Raw genomic sequence first — 10,008 nt, 5'->3', positions numbered from 1 at the left:
GACTCGAGAAGGCCGCCGTCGCACCGTACGGTACTTCGGTTTCAAAAGTGGCGTGATCGCAAGACAGGCGAAACTCGTCATGCATTCACGTGTGTGTTCGTAAGACAATTCGACTCTTTCGTGTAATTGAGGAAAGTAACAACTGATATAATACATGGTGTTTTGGTTACTATAGTGTTTGCGATAAAAGCACCTTTGAACCTTCTGTTAACGTGATTATTACATTATATTGTTCCTCGAGAAAATTTACAATTACCGCACGCCGGCTGGATTATATCATACTGTTTGAAACAGACAGGTAGACACAATTATAAATTATAAAAAAATATATCCATGTCTATTCTTTATATTCATCTCTATTTTTGAAAATATCCTTAAGGATAATTTTAACCATGTCAGTCATATGTGTCTGACGGTAGGAAGTCCCACATGGGCCATGACAAACATTTATGTCTGACATAGGCAAGAACAACCGAAGAAAATCGAGAAAATATATCGAGAAAAAATGTTTTAATATGTCAATCATATAAAAAATAGTGCTTTTCCAGAAATTTTGGCAATTTGTTTTCTTCAATACATCAAGTTTTCTCGATAAATACATTTTTAACTAAATTATTTAATAAAGTTACCATGACCCATGTGATATTCTTTCTGCTGTTTTTCCAAAAATTTGCCTTTTTTTGGTTTTTTTGATACATCAAATTTCCTGATATGTGTTACATAAAAATAGTGTTTTTCCCGAAATTTTAGCAAATTTTTCTTTGATACATTTTTAACTAAATTATGCAATAAAGTTAACATGGCCCATGTGAAATTCTTTTTGCTGTTTTTCCAAAAATTTGGCATTTTTTTGGTTTTTTGATACATCAAGTTTTCTTATGAAGTTATGACAATTTTTTTCTTTGATACATCGTTTTCTTGATACATTTTCAACTAAATTATCTACTAAAGTTACAATGGCCCATGTGAAATTTCTTCTGTTAATGGCGATTAACGTGTTAAATATGCGTTACATGATTGAACTATACATATTTTATTGAAATTATATGCAGAAATATGGCAGGTTTTTCGATACAAGGTTTTGGATTAAAATTAATGACTTGAAATGATTGATCTGAGGAATCCTGTAAGTTTCCGGCTCGTGAAAGTAAATTTCTCTTAATCTGCAAAAATAAGCACAGATTCAAAAGAAACTTTAAAACCCATTGGGATGCACTAAAACTTTAAAATAATTTAAATAACTAAAAAATTTGCTCTGATGCTCAACCATTTCATTTCAGGATATTTCCTGCAGGACCTTTTCCTGCAAAATTGTTTATTACATTTACTTAATATTTATTTTATTATATTTAACCATTCTTATCTCTGTGGCTTTTGCTGTTTATTCTGTAGGCTATATAATTTTTTTGCGGTTGTTCAAATCAAACACTTTCTGATACCAATGAAATACTAGTTCTTAGCCAATCGACCGCGAGAAATCATTTTTTTTGCTTATAAATTTCATCATTGAGAGGTAATCATCTTTCATAAATGACTGACTGATTGTACTATAAAACATGTTGATTTCATAGAATATTATGGACTAATCAAAGAATTATATTTAACTTGCACTTTCATTTGTTGCAAATTTTATGATGTATTGTAATCAAAAATGTATGTCATGGATAAATATGATCAATATGAAATTTATTAGTGCATGTCCCTTATTCCTAGTCCTCATGCCTTTTCCAAATAATCACCAGCATTTTTGTTTGACCCTTCGACATCATTCATAATTTCTCATTTTAATTTAATAAATTAATCAAGCTTAGTCAATTAAATTACTTAGAATTGTTTCCATTTGGTTTCAAAATTGTATCCAATAAATTTCAAGCAAGTATTGAAGTTTTTCAGATCGTTTCAAATAAATTGTTATTAGCTACTTCTTAGTGGTATTTCAAATGTTTAGACTTTTCTTGGTCCACATAGAACCCATTCATATCAGATTTTTCCTCCATATTTTATTGGCCAATATCTTTTATAAATCCAAATTTCCTTTCCACTTCTCTCCAGTACAATTTTAACTCTGTCTAAATGGCCATAATATATTTCAACTGATTTCAAGTTCATGTTGTATAAATATCAAGTTATTTAAATTGATTCAGAAGTTGACTTTATTATGTCAATGTCAATAACTGTTTAATCGCTTTTAGAATAAAGAATAATTTAATTGAATTGATAGGCGGGAATAATAAATGATAATAGCAAGGATAATTATATTTTCTCATAAATTAAAACTAATTCCAACTTAAATAATTTAGCACTATCTGAATTTTTTTATCATAACTTGCTGAAAAGTTAACGGAATTTACCATATAAACCTACATCAACATTTTGATGAAATAGCTGTATCTCGGTTTTATATATGCAAGAAACAATAAAATTTCGTTCATTCACTTATCCATAAATGTACAATAAATTTATATATCTCTATTTCAAATAATTTCTTATCAAGAGGTCAAATAAGATAAGTTGTTTGTATATAGAGCGGTCATGTCTTTCAAATCAAGAAATATAATATGAAATTTTGCAACAGACTGCGAAAACTTTATTATAATTGTTGTTGTGGGTGTAAAAGTTATTTATTTGTTCGAATGTTGTGTTTATGAGTAAGAAACAGTTGTAGGAATTGTCTGTTATAGTAAAACTAGTTGTATGAGAATAGAATTGTGAAAACTTGGGTTGGAACAGATATTCTACCAGACAAAATTTAGCAGAATTTAATAATTATATAGTTTATTCTATAAATCTTCATTATTGAATGCAATCACTTCCAATCAAAATTCTATAATAAAATGTTATTTTTATGTGATAGAATATACACAACAGCAAGTACAAATTTAATCAAATCAAATACAAAATTATTTTCTGTATTTTGAATTACATTTTTTTTGGTTTCATAAGAGATGTAAGCAAAATAAGATTTTTTTAATACCTATATATATTGAATAGCAATCAAAACACATAAATTCCATAAGCCGCTGGGTTATAATTTTGATTCCCATAATAAGCAATTCAAATTTTTTTTGGAATGCAAGAATTTATTTTGCAAATGCAAGAATCGATTTGTTTTACTTGAAACTTTGTTTCTAATATTTAGAATTTCATGTAAGGATGTAGAAATTTCAACAAAGTTCGAGAACAATGATTGTTATTAATTACAAATGGATTTGATGAATTGTGAATACAATTCAACAAGTTTGTTGTATAAATTTCTTTGTATTACAGAGTTTTACAATGTGATTATATTGTTTGAATTGAAGAAGTACAGAATTCTAATGGAATCTTTATTAAAATTATTTTATCTAAAATTTCGGTTATATAATATGTAATTATATTGTATTATTTATTTATTGTAAGCAATTTGGCAATTATTAAAAATTAATTGAGATAAAAATTTCAATATAGGACCATGCCAGTCATATATGTGTGACATAAAAAATAGTATTTTCCCAGGAATTTTGGCAAAAAAAAAATCATTTCTTTGATCTGATAAAGTTACCATGATCAATGTGGTTTTTGTGGTATTATCGTGTCGATTAATGCGTTAAATCTACAATTTCCTCTATCCTCCTACCTCGTAATCAATTACACAATCGTACCTAAACCTACAATTTCATCCAACCGGTTAATTTTCAAATTTCATTTCGACTTTATGAAACTGTAATTCGGTAATAATTATTTTACGCGTTTCCGATTCGTGAAATGATTCAGAATTTGATGCTTGGCTGCCAAAGCATGGACGAGTGAGAAAAATGAGAAGAAATTTTAAGATCACGTAATTTCGACTTCACTTGCGGAGAAAATGACACGTTGTCAACCGAGAAAAGGAAAAGTTGGGGATCGAATGATTGATTGGCATCGAAAGGTAAATTGATAGAAAAATTATGAAAAAATCTTTTTTGGGGGCATTTTAAATTATCAAATCACCTCCATAAAAGGTGTCACCACTTGAACTGCAGTGATGACACAGTGTCATCTTCTAAATTTTTCTACCCCCTTGTGATATTTTTTTTAAACAATTGACATTAATATTTTTTTTATACTAAACAAATTTTAGAAGGCATGATTTAAAATAATATTAATACATGGGTCTTCATAGTTTTTATTGATTTTGGTCTTTATAGTTTTTATTTGATTTTTAACTTTCCGAAGGTCATTAATATATAGAAGCTTTTGGCATAAAATCGAGATTTGCTAATTTTTTCATAGTTTTGTTTTCTTGAAGTTTCTAGTCAATCTGAACTGTTTGACACAAACATTGGAAAACCTACGTGTATTCGCCTACATGTTGGCCAAAATTTAAATTTTAGTCCAAATTTTCTTCAAAAAGGCTGCACTGATTTCAAAAATTTAAAAGCCATTTGAGTAGTCCTCAATAAGGACTCGCATTGATCATTTTTGAACAACAATTGGTCCAGGCGTTTCTTTAAAATTAGCAGAAATTTGCAGAAACCATAAACCAATTTTGAAAATTAAAAAAACTATTCGAAAGTCACAAGTTTGTTGGTGATCGTGCTGATTTATTGGTGAAGATCGGTCGGGTTTTCTCTTCGTAATTAATTGTTTAAAAACTTCGTTTTGTCACATTATAAACTAATATTTAAAAATATTATACTCATACAAGAAGGAACTTAATTATAAAAATTCATTCAGTTAATTTATAAATCCAGACATTTTCATAACAAAGATAGTGCATTTTATTTTATATCAATTTGTTTAAAATTCTTCTAACTATATAAAAAATTTGAGAAAAAAATAATTAAACTTAAAGTAGCTTTCTGAAACTTTTGTGTTTTAAAAATGGAAAATTTCAAGATATTAGATATGATTATCGCAGATTTAATGACGTGTCCAATTAATCAATAAATAAATTGATAAGTTCAATATATATGATATATTTCCATTTATTACCATTTTCAATTCCAAAGTCTTAAAAATTATTATTGCATAAAAATTCTCATTGGCAACGATTACGTCTTTTATTTCCAAAAATGATTAGCACTTCCAAAACATGTATTTAGCAAACAAAAAATTCACCACTCGAACTGTGTTTATTCAAGATCGAACTATTTCTTGAATAATTAAATATTAGATTTAATAAAATGAAACCACGGGAAAATGTGTTTTTTTTAGATCTGTTGTGTATAAAACTAATAAGAGAAATAAACATATTATGCTAATCTATATATACTTTTGTAATCAGATGGAATCTTGTGCTTGTTAATTATATTATGTACGTGATTATTTTTTTAATTATTCAATGTGGTTTTTAGAATATAATATGGATATTCTGAAGAATAATTGGACTTGTATTGCACTGGAAAATATAATCAATCTCGATCAATCAATCAATTGCGAAATTAAATAATCACTTTCAATTAATTGATTTATTTATTATTTTATTTATATTTTTATTGCAAATTTATTGTTTTTGTTTAGTACTTTCAATTTTCAATATTTTATTAATTTTTAGTTTTAACTATATATTTACAACAAATTGTTAGTAAATCATTTTTTATTTTAGTGTGAATTTTAACTACGGTTTCTCTATATCAATTAAAACTTTTTATTGACAAGCATGTATTTATACATATTGTCAATGAAACCATTTTGATCCCAAATAAATCAATTTCTAAATATTTTAAAATCTGAAGTTTTTCCACAATTTTCAAGAAATCTATTGACAACAACAAAATTATTTACCATTTATTTAAAATACAGAAAATACTATTATATGTTTAATTTTGTCCAAATAAACTAAATATAATCCCTAATTGCAAAGTTTACCCTCTGAAGAAATGTTTAACATTCTAGTAAACAGACTTGCACAACTTGAAATCCTAATCGACTATTCGATGTAACATTTTTTTCTCCAAAAACACGTTTTATCCCAATGAATAAATTACTATTTTGGCTACTAATTTTCATAGACTGTTGGTCTGCTAAAAATGATTAAATGATGTCATCAGATGATACTTTGGCGGTTCTGTTAATAAGCCAAACAAAGTGTACAGGAGTTCCCCGCGCCATTTCATGCGTTCATATTGACCTTAATTCGTTTGTTGTCAACATCGGAATCAGGTTTTTCATATTAATTGATCCGTAAAAAAGAAGTATTTATTCCACGAATGCAACGACCAGATGCACATGGATAAAATATCATTCTTCATTTATATTAATTTATTAACTGCCAACAAGTAGATTTTCCTGAATTATTAATGTGAACTTGGAAAAACTCTACCTTTTGGAAAAACCATTAATAGAAAACTTTAACTTGAAATTATAATTAATGACTGATTATTTAATTCTGCAACTGGGAATTACAGCTAAAATAACTGAAACACAGTAAATCATAAATAAGTATTATAAGTACAATAAGTAAAGTTCTTCCTATCAATTGCAGTAACTACAAAAGTGGCCTGATGTCTGGAATTTTTAGTGTAAATATGATTTGCCGCAAAATTTATATATTTATTATTAAGTGAGATATAATAAAATGTTAATAAATTCGTTATTTGTTATTAAATTTATCTATTACATCAAAGATATTATTCACTTTCCATCGATGTTTCCAGAATGATGAGTCAGTAAACCTAGAAGAGTGCAAATGTGCAAAGTCTGTTCCTCTGTTCTGAATTAGCAGATTTAGACCGTGATATCGAACTTGAATTATTATTAACACATATGACAATCTTGTCATTTCAGTGACGTTTATATATTATAGAATGTGTCATGAACACGAGTGGATTTGCTAATAATAATTCTCTGTATCAGTCGACTCATCAACATTGGACATTACTTGCAGAATTGCAGTAGTACACTTGCACTTCGGCCTGGATTATCAGATTCATTGTTTTTATATGCAAAAATATAATATGAAGCATTTATTACGTATTTTATATTATATTAATTTTTTTGTTATTGACTTTGTGTTTAAGTCGTGTTGAACAATACCCATGACGCAGTAATATCTCTATGAATTTATAACGATTCACTTTGGAAATTCTGTATAATTTTTGGATTATCAATCCATTCTCATATTTGTTACTAAAGCACTAGACTAAAGATATCGTTCACTAAAAAGTGGTTGAAATCAACTATTTCAATCACGATAGAAATTTTAAGCTGATGCAAATGGACTAAAAGCACTCTCGAGAATTCTGTAGATTAGTCACCGACGAGACGCATAGAACTTCTATAATCCAATTAAAAATAAAACTTAGAATCTATCTACATCTATTTAGGCATATATATGTGTCAAATGAGCAACATAGTTTATATCAAGAGTCCAACAGACCATACATTGTACGCACCAGTAAATAAAACCGCCTTTTACCGCTCTCCGATCGAGTGCGATAATGCCTCAGGAATGCGACAATTTTATTAGGCAAGAAAATGCGCTGTTCATATAAAATTATTATACTGTGGACTTACTTATTATGAAATTGATACACTATCATGACAGATTTATCACAGAATTAGCGATTCATGTACAAATTCTTCCGATTGCCAATCGCATTCCGAGGTAAAAGACTACTGACGAAATTGGAGATTTGAGATGATTAATATCTGCAGATGGATAATAAATAATTTGAATAATTTAGCAGCAACGTATAAAATGAAGGAGTAATTGCATATGGTTACATAGTATATATTTTAATATTTTAAAAATTTTTGGTAGTACTTAGAATGCCTAAATCGAATGCCGACCCAGTGACTGTACGCCCGAGTCTGAAATTAAATAGTAATTAAATTCAAATTTTCTGAATCAAATTCATACCAAGTGAGGTGAACAATTAAATGTATATAACTACTAACGGTTTTTCAAATCAATTACTCATAAGAATGAATATGCATTTAAACAGCATTTTGCATTAGCTAAATCCAATATAAGCATTTCTATATTTATATCTGTGCATTCTACTTGTATGCAAATATATGCATTCATTCATAAAAAATATTTGTACGTGCAAAACCAACCGATTTGTTTCGCTCACGCCATATAAAATTTCTTTGGAATATTTTTGACGACCTGAAAAAGTGAGTTATGATATAATAACGATTGGGAAAAGAATTAAGTATTATCCGATTGATAGTAAAAAGTCATAGCAAAAAATAGAGGTAATTAATATGTCTGAAGAAGTACTACAAAATTATAAAAAAAATAAAAATAAAAATAAAATGTATTATTTAAAATTTAGTTGCACAAGAAATCAAGGAGTCAAACTACTTGGGGGGCGTCCATTGATCACGTGATCGATTTTTTATTGGTTTTTGAACCTCCTCCCCCTTTTCCCGAGGAAAATATGCGATTTTTTTAAAATTTAGATATAAAATAAACACACGTAATATCTCACAAAACCTTACTCTCCCCCACGTGATTTTTAGGATTTTTGGTCAAACCTCCCTCTGCCTAAAAGCTTCACGTGATTAATGGACGCCCCCTTGGTCGGCGTAGTTCTTAAATTAAAATTTAGAAGACAACATAGATTAAAATAGCACTATTATAAAAAGTTTAATTAAGTTCTAATTTCATATGATTAATTTTATTATTTTACTACCAGTTGGTCAGTTATCTTAATGCCAAGGCCTGGTGATTCCTGGTGGCTTTGCACAATGTCAAGTAGATTAAGTACGAATTTAGAGCTGCAGCATTACAACGCTCAGTGTTTTCAGTTAAGCTGCTGACAACTGGGAAATGGAATAATGGCCTATGAAATATTAGTCTTATAAATAGAGTTTAGGATCGTTATGGCGTGCTAAAGCACTGATTGAAATGTTGACATAACCACTAACCAGACGAGAGACGAAACCGAGAAACAACATACTTATATCTGTACAAACAAATAATTCAACAGATATCGACACTAGTATCTAATCTCTTTAATTGGATAAGAAAAATACTTGAACGCATATTGAAGCTCTTCACATATTTTACTAATCGAAATTTAATTTAAATCATTGAAGATCAATTACTAGAGTAAGATCCATATTGGTTTACTACCATTTAGGAGCCTACTAAAAGTTATGATTATATAATAATTATTATACCACAATTTTACGAGTACCAGTTCCTGCATTATTTTCTACAATTTTTATAACTCTATATTAACTGACAATGTATAATCTACAGAATCATTAATACTTAATTAATAATCATCCTGACTCATTAGCAGCTTGATGTAAAGGACATAATAAATATGTTGAGGATACGTGTTCAAGGAAAAGTACTTTGGTAACATAGTTTTTATTCCATTTACTGGAAGTTTTTTGTATGGTCGATTACTCAACAGGAAACTTAAGTGATGGGAAATTATTTTATTAATATTTTAACATACAAAATAGCAATAAACTTGGACATGGTGGTATTAAAATATTTTGCTGACAAGGGGAACCTCACGTTCATTCTTCTGGGGTTTTGATAAAACTTCATTTGAACATAAGGTTGATGGTCAACATAAACCCCTTAAAATTTAATTGGTCTAGGATAAGTGATTTATTTATAAAAATTAATTGAAGCAATCCCAGGAGACTAAACCTGAGTTTCCTTGTGAGATAATTGACAACAAATATTTTGTATAAGCTCATGAAATCTTTTTATGATAACACTAGTCTTATTTTTTTCCATTTCCAAGGAAGCTTTTCCTTTACGACGTGTATGACCCACATTTCGTGACACGAGAGACTTGAATTGTTAGAGTTAACAACGTGTGGTTAAGAAAATAACCAAGTCGTCATAAAAAATGAAAATGTCAAAAAAAACTGTAACAGCAATTAACCTTTGGGATGGACGGAAATGTTGTAATAACTAGGAAGATGATTGGAACTTATTATTTGTTGAATTTCTACCTCTTGCCTTGTGCTACTGACATGATAATCGAGTTATGGAATATTTATTGATCAGGGAGTAAATTTATTTAAATTAAAATTAAAAAACGTGTATTATTTAATTCTATAGCTTTTAAT

General features: G+C 28.4%; 1 protein-coding gene across 1 annotated transcript in view; it reads left to right on the top strand.

Moving 5' to 3' along the window:
• The window catches only part of LOC113368005 (protein windpipe-like), a 110,785-nt gene continuing 100,777 nt past the window's right edge, over positions 1–10,008 (top strand). Inside the window, exon 1 of the mRNA XM_026609565.1 lies at positions 1–298. The gene's annotated coding sequence lies outside the window, so the exon portion shown is untranslated. The remainder of the gene's footprint in view (positions 299–10,008) is intronic.

This window comes from Ctenocephalides felis, unplaced genomic scaffold, assembly GCF_003426905.1.
Source record: "Ctenocephalides felis isolate EL2017-DRISC unplaced genomic scaffold, ASM342690v1 CF-g0.4_SCAFFOLD_01170, whole genome shotgun sequence".
NCBI lineage: Eukaryota > Metazoa > Arthropoda > Insecta > Siphonaptera > Pulicidae > Ctenocephalides > Ctenocephalides felis.
The sequence above is the reverse complement of the archived record's forward strand: the minus strand, read 5'-3'. Positions and strand labels throughout refer to the sequence as shown.